Below are 15,128 nucleotides of genomic sequence, written 5' to 3' on the forward strand. Positions count from 1 at the left end.
ATCATGACTCTTGTAGCTGAAGAAACCAGATACTGAATAACGCTTTTCGTTAGTGCACAACTTGCTGTAAATGCTAGACTCGTAGACGCTAAAGCCAACTGAGAACTAGGGTGAGACAAGTGGGAGAGGGATATTCATTAAATCCACTAGTTCCCACTAGACACAGCCCATTATAGCTGCAACAGCGTCCATCATGTCCAATATTCGACGGAACGTTGTTCAGATAGGTTATAATAGATTGATGATGATGCATAAAAGCATCAAAGATGCCCTGACATTAGTTGCAATATCAAATACTGCATAATGCGTCCACTTATATTGAGTCTGTTATTGCATACAAATTCTGCTACTAATGTTGGACGTTTATCAATTTTGCCAACACGTAATCCAACTCGAGATCCCAAATCCCCAATATATTGAAAAGTAAAATTTGGATTTCATATAATATACCCAAATTGGAATTAGGAAATGGTACGTTCTTCTTTCGTACCAAACAGCTTGACGTATGGTGTGTGTGGATGGAACTAGGGGAAATATGCAGTTGATGAGACCCAAAAATAGGTTGGATGGTTCATTCTCCTATATTCTGTCTGTCTCTCTATATTGTATAATTAATGCAAGTTGTATGATGATCTATGATCGAAAAAGAAAATGATACTAGTAGTGGTTTCATGATTTTATTTTTGAAAGGGGAAAACTTGGTCCATTCCTGTGTGAGAGTGTACGTAATTGCTTAGAATCTTTGGATGCAAGTTGTATGATGATCTATGATCGAAAAAGAAAATGATACTAGTAGTGGTTTCATGATTTTATTTTTGAAAGGGGAAAACTTGGTCTATTCCTGTGTGAGAGTGTACGTAATTGCTTAGAATCTTTGGTGTCCGTCCCATGATATAATCTAAACCCGGTGGATCAGATTGTAAGCTTTATAACCACAAGTTTCAACTAAGGTCGACAAATATGCACGCGGTAAGTGTACTGTTTTTGACAACCTGAAAAAGGCAACCCAATAGTGTTTAGAAAAATCTTAGTTATTGCTACCTGATACCATTATTTAAGATGGATTGATTCCAAGTTAAAGATTTATTGAGGTTTTGGTGATGGGCGGCATAAAGAGAAAGAATGTTGCTTTACCTTTTTCTTTGATTGGTTGGAAGCAAAATGAGTTTGGACTTTGGAGAGTACAAGAGAAGATGGCCAAGAGAGAATTGATTTTGGTCCAATCAACCACACGAGTGCAGCACAATCACAGCTTGGAATTGTCGGCTGGTGGGAAATTTGGGGGCCGACATTATCTGAGTCCTTGGAAATTGGAAACCTCTCTCTCTCTCTATCATTTATCAAATAAGACCTCTATTTATTTTAATAAGGAACAGGTGGCCTACAATGCTTGCCTAAATTCTTGGATATTTCTTCCAATCTGGTTGTTCAGACTCTCCCACCGTCTACAACTTGACATTATTGCACTCACTAAAACTATGCTTAAGTTAACTCATTAGGTAGAAAGGTATTTATATCATGGAGAAATCTTATTGGTCAGTGATTAGGAAATAAGTGAAAGCAATAGGAACTTCAAGGTTAAGCTGGGCATGACATGCAATTTTAACGTAGTCACGTGGGACAGGAGGTATTTGAAAATTAGATTGAGATAATGAGAGTGATTCACAAACAAATTGAATGGTTTCTTAATAGGCACAGTTGCTCGATTGGTGGAACATTCTATCTAAAGTCTTAAACAGACTAAACCCCCAATTAATTTTCCAAAATATATTTGTTGTGAGATTTGGATTTGATTGTGGGAATCGCATTTGTTAAGACTGCATTGAGCCTTTGAGCACAGATTAATCAGCAGTAATAATAAACTATGCCAATGATCCTATATTGGTTTCAACTATTTGATTCATAACCATTATCTTATGATGTCATTGGTTCGGTTAACATGGGGCCAACCAATTAAGGCTTTTAATTATATAGAATCTCCATGAATGTTGCTAGAAGGGTTTGATAGGGATAAGTTCGAGTAAATAAATCTAGGGAAGTTTGAAGGAATTTAAAAAAAAAAGTGGAAACTCATAGAAAATGATCGATGGCTGATGAAGTCATCCATGACGCATGCTAGTGAATGGCACGTGCGGTGTAGCAGCTAGCCATGCACCAAATCCCACCTTATACATACAATCATGCACTAACTAGAAAGCAATAGTTGTCCTTATATATTATAACATTACCAAGATTTTTTATTTGCATTATGATATGAGTTATATGGTATGATTGGCATTAACATATAGGCATATAGCCCAAGATGGTCATATTACATAGAGTTAATATAATGTTAGCGTTGTAGCAACAATCATTTTAGAGCTAAAGATGGGGTTTTTTCTTTTTTTATTATCTCCATCGTTATTATCAATCTAGAGCCAATCATCCTTGTTTCACTTCCTAATTCCCATCATTTCCTAACAAGGTAAAGTCCAAATGATGGGTTAATACGTCAAGATCCATAATGCAAATGTAGTTAGTAGTAGTGTCAAATCATCAAAGAAAGATAAGTTAGTACTAGTGTCCATACTCGTAACTCCATCCGTCAGCTCCAATGATTACAAAGTTAATGATAAGCTTCACTTTGATTTAAAACTAGATTGGATCATTGGAGCAGTAACTAATAATTTCCCGATTATGTAGTTTCCTCTGCAGGCAAAATCTAGGACAAGGGAGTTCTCAAAGTAAATTGAATAAAATTTTGAGTTCCTAAACTAAATCTACGAAGCACCTTTCATAAACTTTGCCACGGAAATGAGAGCAACGTTGGTGATTACAAACGCTTTGTTTGTTTTAGCATTAGCGTTTTCTGGAAAATGCTTCATTTTTCAAAGAGTATTTTCTAGAAAACTTTCTTATTTTCCAGTGTTTGGTAACGACCTCGAAAATAAGCTTGAAAATGTTTTCTAGTGTTTGGTATGCAATTTTTTTAAAATATTTCTTGTATAATTTAAAACATATATATTATGTAAACCAACTAATGTAATTATTATAAATAAAAAACCAAGAATGAATTTGGTTTTCATACTAAAATTTTGACAATAGATACAATCAAAATTAATTAGTTATCAAATTTTCATGATCTCTACCACTCATCTTACTCATATATGTGGACAGTAATGTACGTACGTATGTACGCGCGCGCACACACACACACACACATATATCAACCAATTGTCTATATATATATATATATATATTTGATAGGGAATACATTTTCAATAAGTATAAATAAAAATAACTTATAGTTGTCTACTCTTTTTGTTGGTATATTAATTGTCTACCATAGTCAACCACAAGTCTTCAATATTACTCAAAATTATGTATTTACATAATGTATCTGCATAATATATCATCACTACATAGTATTAGTATAAAATATTTGCCAACAAAAAAAGTATTTGCCAACAAATGCAATTCCCCTAAACAATTATCGTTCATTATATAATAATATTATTAGTCCATGGTAAAGATTGTCCCATGGAAAAGCAATTTAAAACAATATAGGTACTGTGTTTAAAATTTTCATCTTTTATTTCATTCATTCTTTCTTCTTCTTTTTTATTTTTTATTTTTTTGCACTTTATGTACGAAGAAGTAACTTCTGCCTAGAATCCATCAAACCGAAATTTTCTTAGAGAAAAAAGAAAATCAAGCTTGAAATTCAAAGAAAAGAATTGGGATTTTGGTAGAGAGGAATGACATAATTACCACTACAAATTTGTTCTCCATTGTAAGTCGGAGCTATTGACTGATCAGTGAAGGAAAAAAAAAATCTAATCAAAGAATTGTGTTACAGAGGGGAAGAGAAGCATGGAGAAAAGAAAGAAGAGAGACAGTTAGAGAGAGAGAGATCTATGGGAAGAGGGAAGACCAGAACTAGTGATAGTGAGGGTGTGAGGAGAGAAAAGCAAAGGAAAGAGAGAAAAAGTGAGAAAACTTACCATGAGAGAGAGAAAGCACCAAAAAATTATGTTTCCCACGGCTACAGACAAGGATAATATTTATAGGAGATGCAACGCGTGAGAGAGAGATTGTTTTCCCAAAAAAAATTTTGGAAAACAACCTATAGAAAATAAGCCTTATTTTTATTAGTATTTTCCATAGTTGTCAGTATCGTACGATACGCGATACGTATCGTACGATACGTATCGTATCGTGTACAAAAAGTTTCGTATCGTAAGGGTGTATCGTAAGTGCTCATGAATCGTCCGATACATAAGTGCGTATCGTATGAATTGTATTGTATCGGTGAATCGTACGTATCGTACGATACATAGACATGTGGGTTTAAAATGGGTTTTTTTTGTTAAAATTTGTGATTTTATTTGATTTAAACAAGTTGTTAGACTTTGTTAACATAAAATTATTGGGAAACTTAATTAAGTCTAATGAAATAGCAAGTCCATGAGTTTTTTCCTCTCTTCTCTTTCTCCTACAAAATTTAGACTATACTCATAACACTCACTTTCATATGTGCAAATTTATTTTCTATGCTATTAATAATGTATTAAATGAAAATATAATTATTTTTTATTTTATTATTATTATTTTGAATCTAAAAAGCTAGAATGCCAAGAAAAAATATAAAGAATAAATTATTAGAATAAAAAAACCAAAAAAAGAAGAAGTAAATGTTGATAATAATAAAGAAAATGTCTATGAAAAAATAATTTTGCAAAGTGCTAAACATGATGATAACATTGACTTAGATGGAGTTGATTAATCAAGATGATGAAAAGATATTATTATTTTGGTTCATATATCATGTATTACTTCTGAGTTTAATTAATTTGAATGTGCATGTTATAAATATAAGTTAATTTGATTTATTTTGTTAGCTTTGTTAAATTTTATTACATAAGTAATGATTAAATTGGTCATTAGTTGAATATATTTTGAATTTATAATGAATATACATTTTATATATGTATATTTATAATTTTATTAGGTGTTTGTGTATCTTACGATACACGATACAAAAAAATCAAAAATCGATTCACGATACGATTCACGATTTGACAACTATGGTATTTTCCATTGACCAAAGATAGTTTTTCATTAACCAGGTTTTTTTTTTTTTTTTTTTTTTTTTTTTTGTGCTATCAAAAACTGGAAAATGTAGAATTTACAGAAGGTTTTATAGCGAAACAAACAGAGCAAAAAAAAGATAAGTATTTCCTTTGCAAAGTTTTTAACACATTTTATATGTAATCTTCTATGAAAAATAGTTGGGGTATTAAGTTTTATTACAAAAGAGATCCAAGCTAATATGGCAATTGAATCGTTAAATTATGTACGTATCACATAGACCCCACTCGATGAAAACGGAAGTACGATACGATGTCATTTCAATTTCATTATAACGAAATGGTAACTAAACTTGTAGGTACTTGGGACCACGCCACTCTTTATTTCAATTCTAGTTCTCAACATTGTTAAAAAGATCCAAAAGCAAAGCGACGTAGCCACGTTTACCAAGTCATAGAAATCGGCCATGGACAATTGCATATCATAGCTTTTTGGGGAGAAAGATCTGACTCGCCAACCAAAAGAGAGCCCCATGACGCGGATTATGATACGAAAAGGTCATACAAATTGCCAAAAATAACTTTGTCATTTTCAAAACAATTTAGGTTCTCAGTCATTGAATAATACTCTTTCTTTTCTTTATTTATTTATAGTAGGGCGTTAGGTTATTTCTTCTTGCACCTTCCAAATTAGAATCAAACCCATGTGTTCTCTAAATTAACCACATTATCATCATACATATTACGCATTATCTTATATCATGGATCATAGATAGGGTATTTAAATATAGAAAACATTTACTAGTCAGAAGACTCAAAACCCATTTTTCAGGGAATTAAAAAAAAACAAATACTCTGTTTGGGAGATCATCAAACCAACCCCATCAAAATCAGTCAATATTTCGTTTAAAAAATGTGTATAGAGACATGTTAGACGTTGAACTTTATGGTTATGTGCATGGAGTTAAAGCCGGAGAAGGCAAATAAGTGAAAGGGAAACAATAATATAAAGAGTTGTAAACTTGTAATGAAGAAGAAAACAATTGTGTAAGCTTAAGGTCTCCCCTAAGAATAGGAAATAAAAAATACGTATAATTAGTAAGACCTGCAACGAAACACGAGGCAACTACTTACCAACCATAGTAGATAAGTTTGGGAAAGGTTTAGATTGGATATGGAACTTTGAATTGTAATTTGTAAGCATCATGGTAATTTTTGTCAAAAAAAAAATATTAAAAAGAAGAAAACTTGCGAAGGAGATGATAAACAATTCTATCCCCGTTGATGGATCACGGAACCGATAATCTAGTAGATACCATTGCACACGTACGTACCCTTTTGGAGTGGAATTCCATATGGATATGGATGTATTTGACTCCAGTAATCATGAGCCAAATGGGCCCTTAAAAGTTAGATTTTGCTTGTGGCTTACACTTATTTATTTTTTTTTTTTTGAAGTGTTGTGGCTTACACTGATTGTTTTAACAAATCATATATGAGTCATATCAGCTTTATATGGATTGGAAACTCTAACTTGCCTTTCTTTGCTTTATTGTCGTTTCTTTGACTAACCTCAAATTCATTCTCTCTCTCTCTCTCTCTCTCTCTCTCAAATAAACAAAGAATGAAAAATGGCTATTTAAATAATATAAAATTTAGAATAGATAATCTGATGTGAGTGTTTTTAAAAAATAGTTATGTAAAATAAAAAAATAAAAAAGTTCTTATGCTAAAATAAATATAAATTTTTGCACAAATTGATGTGAATGCTCATATCTACTGGTTATGCATTGTGTGTATCAAAGGACAAAACAAACTTGGGTTCAGTGTTCCGGTGCACTGAACTTGTTACAATATTGAAACTTGCTCACATTTTGCTTTTGTAGTAAAACATGTAATATTCCAAGTACTTTTTATATTTTAAATTTTCATTTTTTTGAATTTTATTTTCCTAAGATGATAAAAATACTCTTAATTCTACAAATCTTGTAACAACAGTCGAATCTCCTCTTTTAATTTTACTCTTAATCAAGAGAGTTAATTTCGTATCTTACCGGCAAGCAAACTGGTACATATAACCCCCTGTTTTGTACCGAAAAAAATACTGGCCGTACCGGCCAATTTCGGGCAATACCGGTCGGTACAGAAAAAAAAGTTTTATTTTTTATTTTTTTTTATTTTTTTTAAGTTCTGTAATTTTTGAATTTTTGTTAGGGCAGAATAGTAACTTATTTGCATTAACTTATTAGAATTATTTGTTTTCTTAGTATGCAATGGTAACTTTTAAGCTTTCTATTTTTTATATTGTGTTTTTTTTTTCTTTCTTTTAATTGATACTAACGTTTAAAACCATGAATAATTAGTTCTGAATTGAGGAAATGTTTTATGGTAAACTTTTATATTTATTATAATATATATATACACACACACCCATACATACATACATACATACATACATACATATATATATATATATATATATATATATGTATGTGGGGGGTAAAAGACCAGTAGGCCCATGTCAATGACTACATTGGGTCGAAGGCCTAGCCCAAGGGAAAAAATCCCTCCTCGGTTGCGGGGAGGAAAAGCCCCTCCTCGGCACAATGTAGCCGAGGATGGAGGAGGTAACCTGCCACCGGTAGTAACACTCTCTATCATCTCACGGAGCTGGAAAAGTACTAAAGCAGAAAAAGACAATGAAAGTGTTGAAAGGAAAAGCTGCCATTATCGCATTCAGTGCTTTGTGCCTGACACGGCCATACCCCTCTGTCCTTACAACCACTCCCAACAACTGGAAGGAAGGGCTGATAGGACAAGTACCTACCTTAGGGGCCCCATTCAGGAGGAAGGAAATTACTATAAAAATGGAGTAAAGAGAGACAGAGAAGGGGGGGGGGGGGCGGGGACCCCCCAACACGCCGGAGGCATCGAAAAAGGCTCCCCAGACCGTGACGAGGATCAGTCCTCTCTGATGAATCTAGTCCGTCTCAACCTGATCGTAAAGAGCACCACGATGACCGTCGTTCATACGCTAAAACCTAGCTCTTTGTCCCATTCTCTACAAATTCATTGTACCGGGCTCACCAAGGTCTAAAGTCCCATTCATTTCGGGTTTGGCCTAAAAAACGTGACCCTACAATTGGCGCCGTCTGTGGGAAGAGCTTGTGCATCGGCGAATATGACGGTTAGTCACGATCAAGCTACAAGAATCCCTCGGGAGGATAGTTTTGGCAGTGGTGCGAGCTGCGCGGAAGCCCTCCATCATTTCCAGGAACACACCGCCGTCATCATAGCTCAGCCCCCGTTTTGGGTCATGCTTCGAAATGATTCATTACGAGGGGAGGATCGCTAGACAGCGCAGTTCAAGGGGCTTCGGACGTCAGATATGCGCCCTCACACACTTGTCAAGGGGCTAACTCTTGAGACCCCTAGTATTCCGGTCCGCTGAATCCCCTACGGACAGGGGAGCCGAGGGCTAAACCGAAATCTCTTGAAGTGCTAAACAGAACCAAGGCCTTGCATGGTCCTCAGACTCAAACCTATGGGGAAACTAGACACTTCAACAGCCTAAGTGCTAGACAGAACCAAGGTTTTGCATGCATGGTCCTCGAACTCAAACCTATGGGGAAACTAAACACTCCAAGAGCCTAAGTGCTAGACAGAACCAAGGTCTTGCATGGTCCTCGGACTCAAACCTATGGGGAAACTAGACACTCCAACAGCCTAAGTGCTAGACAGAACCAAGGTCTTGCATGGTCCTCGGACTCAAACCTATGGGGAAACTAGACACTCCAAGAGCCTAAGTGCTAGACAGAACCAAGGTTTTGCATGGTCCTCGAACTCAAACCTATGGGGAAACTAGACACTCCAACAGCCTAAGTGCTAGACAGAACCAAGGTCTTGCATGGTCCTCGGACTCAAACCTATGAGGAAACTAGACACTCTAACAGCCTAAGTGCTAGACAAAATCAAGGTCTTGCATGGTCCTCGGACTTAAACCTATGGGGAAATTAGACACTCCAACAGCCTAAGTGCTAGACAGAACCAAGGTCTTGTATGGTCCTCGAACTCAAACCTATGGGGAAAATAGACACTCCAACAGCCTAAGTGCTAGACAGAACCAAGGTCTTGCATGATCCTCGGACTCAAACCTATGGGGAAACTAGACACTCCAACAGCCTAAGTGCTAGACAGAAGCAAGGTTTTGCATGGTCCTCGGACTTAAACCTATGGGGAAACTAGACACTCCAACAGCCTAAGTGCTAGACAGAACCAAGGTCTTGCATGGTCCTCGGACTCAAACCTATGGGAAACTAGACACTCCAACAGCCTAAGTGCTAGACAGAACCAAGGTCTTGCATGGTCCTCGAACTTAAACCTATAGGGAAACTAGACACTCCAACAGCCTAAGTGCTAGACAGAACCAAGGTCTTGCATGGTCCTCGGACTCAAACCTATGGGGAAACTAGACACTCCAACAACCTAAGTGCTAGACGGAACCAAGGTCTTGCATGGTCCTCGGACTCAAACCTATGGGGAAACTAGACACTCCAAGAGCCTAAGTGCTAGACAGAACCAAGGTCTTGCATGGTCCTCGGACTCAAACCTACGAGAAACTAGCAACTTCAAGAAAGGCCTAAGTCCTAGGCGGAATGGAGGTCTAGTATAGTCCTCGGCCCCCCAGCCTTATGGAAGCTAACACACAAGGGTGTCTTTCTGAGTGTTTAGACTAGGTACAGTCATGCCTCGGTCCTCGGACCAGACACCTAAAATGAGTTAAAGCTACAAATATCATCGGAAAAGCAGAAAAGAACCCTAGTACCCAGCGATCCCCTCGGACAGTTTATTTTAGATTACACGTCCTCAGGTAGTCACCCCATTCGCAATACAGAACGTACGGCCGTTATCTCAGTTAGTTTGATATAGTTAACCTATTTTAAGTCGACATGGTTTTGCCCGTGGGTTCCGCTAAGTTTAAAGTAATAACTCTTTACCGATAAGGGCATCGGTTCTAAGTGCGGTTCGAAAGAAAAGACACCAGCACATTCATTCACAAAATGATTATTGCAAAAAAGAACGGATACATAAAATGCGATAAAATAATCTTTTATTAGATAAAGAGATAGTACAATATACATAAAAGGGCTTAGACAAGCCTGTAATCACAAGCTAACTATGAAAAAGGAAGAAAAAAAAAAAAAAGGAATACACGGGGACGATAGATCCTTCATTTTTGCTCTAACAGCGACTAAGCAAGTCTGGATGGCTCCAGTGATGGAAAAGAAGAATAAGTAGAGGCACCTGGTCCACAACCTTACTCCGACAACGACTAGGCAAGTCTGGATGGCACTAGTGATGGAAGAGAAGAAGAAGCAGAGACACCTGGTCCCCAACCTTGCTCTAGCAGCGGCTAGGCAAGTCTGGATGGCACCAGTGATGGAAGAAAGGAAGAAGCGGGGATGCCAAATCCCCATATCTGCTCTAGCAGCAATCGAGCAAATATCGTTCTAGCAGCAATCGAGCAAGCACGGATGGTACCGATGATGGGAAATCCAAGCCCTCACGTGCATGACACACGGCACCGAATGGAGGTCCCAGTGCTGTCACACCAAAAATCTGATGCGACCTCCACCCGCTTCGGATTTTGGCTGAAGGAAGGAGAGGCTCCTTTCTTGCCTTGTCGAGGAGAAAAAATGTCTTGAGCCTTTGTCTCCCTTGCCTTGACTGGGTCATTTTGAATCTCGAAGATACCCAAGGCTTCTGAAGAGGGTGTGGTTCCTTCACCCTCACCCTAGCCTTGACCATTTCACCTCCTAAGGCTCAGTCACACTGGTAATGAGGACTTTGGGCACAATTGGAGAGTTAGGAATTTGAAAAGTTTAAAGGGTCTGCAAATAAAGGAAATGACCTCCCATCGTGCTTCTTATATGGAAGGCAAACCTGGTGACAATCAATTCACCCAATCTCCAAAAAGGAATTACAAGCGAAATAAATCTCGTTCAATTTCCAAAGTGATCTTCAACCGTTGAATTTATGCTACCTCGTGAAGGGACCCTCATTAAAGCACGCCTCATATACCGAAGTGACAGGGACGCGGCTTAGATAGATTAAAAGAATGTCTCACAGCTGGGAACGCGCCTTGGGCAAACGAAGAGGCTCTGGCCTTTAGTGGAAGGCCTGACGTGGCAAGCCAAAACAGAGGCCCGATATCACCAAAACCTTCCTCTCCTCCCGAGGAGCTGGACAACAGGATTTTGAGGGGCTATTGTGGGGGGTAAAAGACTAGTAGGCCCATGTCGATGACTACATTGGGCCGAAGGCCCAGTCCAAGGGAAAAAATCCCTCCTCAGTTGCAGGGAGAAAAAGCCCCTCCTCGGCCACGGGGAGAGTCCTCCTCGGCACAATGTAGCCGAGGATGGAGGAGGTAACCTGCCATTGGTAGTGACACTCTCTATCATCTCACGAAGCAGGAAAAGTACTAAAGCAGAAAAGGACAATGAAAGTGTTGAAAGGAAAGGCTACCATTATCGCATTTAGTGCCTTATGCCTGACACGGCCATACAACCACTCCCAACAACTGGAAGGAAGGGCTGATGGGACAAGTACCTACCCTAGGGGCCCTATTCAGGAGGAAGGAAATTACTATAAAAATGGAGTAAAGAGAGACAGAGAGGGGGGGGGGGGGGGGGGCGGGGACCCCCCAACACGCCGGAGGCATCGAAAAAGGCTCCCCAGACCGTGACGAGGATCAGTCCTCTCTGATGAATCCAGTCCGTCTCAACTTGATGGTAAAGAGCACCACGATGACCGTCGTTCATACGCTAAAACCTAGCTCTTTGGCCCATTCTCTACAAATTCATTGTACCGGGCTCACCAAGGTCTAAAGTCTCATTCATTTCGGGCTTGGCCTGAAAGATGTGACCCTACTCTATATATATATATATATATATATATATTTATTTATTTATTTATAAATATAAAAAAAAATAGCGGTAAACCCGAAACGGTACACTGGTATTGACCGGTATCCGAAATATATCGTACCGCTAGTCAAACCGGTACAGCCTCCCTTGCTCTTAATCCAAACCTCCCACTTTTATTAGGGTAAAAATGCCACAAACTATAAGGCTGTAAGATTATTAGTAATATTTCAATACTTCATGATGTCTTTGCTCAGGTTTGCCGAGCTAAGCAGAATCCAGTTTCAAAGGATACAAAAATGACTATCAAAATACTTAGGCCAATGTGAGCTTGGGAAGCAATAATTGTGCTCCTATGATTTTCGTCTAAAGTCGAGCTGTTACAGTGTTACTTCAACTCCATAATTACCATGGTGTGTAAAAATCGGGTAACGATTTCTAATAATGTGCTATCAGAATTCAATATAAACCAAACTCCATACCATAACAAAAGTAACACTGAATTCTTAACTCTCTGAATTTCTTTCCTTAGAAAGAACACTTTTTTACTTTGATTTAAGTATTAGACATACCCAACTGGTATTTCTCTCTCTCTCTTTTTTCATGCTAAGTGTGTTTAGTGTCCATATCTGCTATACAATTAAACTGTTTCATAGGTCATGCTTAGCTTTTATTGGAATATTCTTGAAATTTTCCTTCACAATTCCATCTAGATAATACTTTCCACAATTCACAGTGCATTAGTTTATTCTTTATGGAAGTATGCAAAGGGGAGTCCGGTTTCTAACTTCTTCATGGAATCCCAATCAGCTTTGTTTTGATAGTTAGAAGAACTAGTTAAGGAAGAGAAATGTATGATTGAGTACATGAAAATTGAAACTATGGAAATTTTTTTTTTTTGGGGGCTAAAGTACATGAATTTGATTGTTGGCTCTTGGCAGACATGTACAATAATAATTGACTGGGTTATGGTACATAATTTCCTGGATCAAGACAAGATTCTATTCAAGAGTGAATGTACCATTTGAAAAAAAGTAAAAAACACCACCACAAGAGAAGTTATGGTACTTTATTTCACTTGGTGGATATTTTAATGCTTAAATGTATGGACCTCAATCCCTCCAATTTTGATACCTTTTTTTTAGTACTTTTATTAAACACATGACCTAAGATTTTTCTTGTTTTTATTAATCATGCCCTATAAGCTCTAGGATTGATTTTTTAAAGAAGGTTTTAGGATTTTCAATAATACATTTTTCACCTATAAGCTATTAGCAGATTACTAACTAATGTTGTCATGTGATATTCACTTTACTTATAAATTGCTAAGAGCATTATAATCCATTCGACACATCCTGGTGTTTCTAATAGAGAGATTTAGAATTTAAATCCCTCTTTTCTAACTATCGAATTATATATATGAACTTATAAATTAATGAAGAATGAATGCATGTCCCGTATATATATATTCATTTGTTTATAGTAGAGTTTTTTTCCCGTATATTTATATTCATTTGTTTATAAGTCAAGATGATATCATTTGACATAATTTTCTTTGTAATTTTTTTAGGCAAATTACATATACCCCACCTCTATGATATACCCACAAAGCATGGAACTACTACATGGCTTATTTAGTGACACTTATCTTAGGTTTATGTAAGGACCAGATAAACAATTAGCCCAGACCCACTAAAAACAGTGGGTAGTACAATTCAACCTTAGCCCAAAATAATAAATTTGTAAGAGAGGGAAACAAACAACAAGAGGGGGCTTGCACGAGAGTGAAAATCAGGAAGAAAAAGGCTGATGTTATTGAATAGATAAGTTAATATCTCATTACAAGCTAGCTCGAGGAAGCCAAAGTCAATACAAAGATGGTACTGCTCACTCTCTCTTCTTAGTGCTCTTCTTTTTTTTTTCTTTTTTCTTTTTTCATCTCCTCCTCCCTTTCTTTCTCTAAAAACCCTATCTTTCTTATATACTCCCCCTTCCTTCACATCCTAGCCTTCCATCTTTACCTAGCAAATCTCCCTTCATGACACTTATCTCTTTTTACATCTGAAGAAGGTGGTAGAAGGAGTTTGCTTAGCTTTGATTTACACTGTTCAGGTCACTTCCTCATCAATGCAGCTAATAAAGTTCTTGCTCGCCATTTAATGCGGAGGCAACAGGCTACCCCAAACTGGAAACTTCCCCTACGACCACTGATTCTCTCTCTTCAGACCCTCCTTCCCACTTGGAACACCTTAGAGTCCTTTGTCTCATCCCTTTCTCTCCTCAGACAAATTTCCTCCTCGGGCCTGTGATATCCCCACATCAATACTGCAACTCTTCAACTTCATCATCGGTCCTTGGGCACTCACAGTTTACTTTATAAGGCATGCCTTCCTTGTGGTTTGCTTAGAGCATTCACAGTAAAACATCTAAAAATTTTATCTTTTAGCAACTCAAAACATTACTTTATTTATTTTAACAACTCACTTTATAATACACTCTACAGCAAAGGTTTTATATTAACATTAAACACATTAAAATAATATAAGTAACACAATAAAATAATATATCTAACACAATAAATAACAACCATAACACTGCTGCTGTTGCCGCCACCACCACCACCACCATGGCAACCGCAATCCACTGCAAAACAAAAACTCAAAAAAAAAAAAAACCACCGCCACAACGACAACCACCGTCATCAACAACTCACCACAAAACCCATTAAAAACAGAGCAACACAGCCAAGAAATCCAAACAAAAAAAAAACCCAGCAACTCCACCAAGAAATCCACCATTACAGTCATTGCTGCTGAGAAAAACCCAACACCAGACTAAGGAACCCACTAGCACCAAACCGAGAAAAACACACTTAACCAAATCCAGAAAACACAACAACTCAGACCCAAAAAACACAACCAAAACACTGGCAACCCAAACCCTCGAATCTACTAGCACCACCAACCTAAAGCCACGAATCCACTTGCACCAGCAACCAAAACCCACTAGAACCGGCAACCCACGATTCCAATCTCACCTCAACATCGATGCCCACGAATCTAATCTCACCTCAACGCCGATGCCCACAATTCGATTTCACATGGGCTGAGGTCAGAGCCGAGAGGAGAGAGTAGAG

This window comes from Quercus robur, chromosome 2 (assembly GCF_932294415.1).
Source record: "Quercus robur chromosome 2, dhQueRobu3.1, whole genome shotgun sequence".
In the NCBI taxonomy this organism is placed as follows: domain Eukaryota; kingdom Viridiplantae; phylum Streptophyta; class Magnoliopsida; order Fagales; family Fagaceae; genus Quercus; species Quercus robur.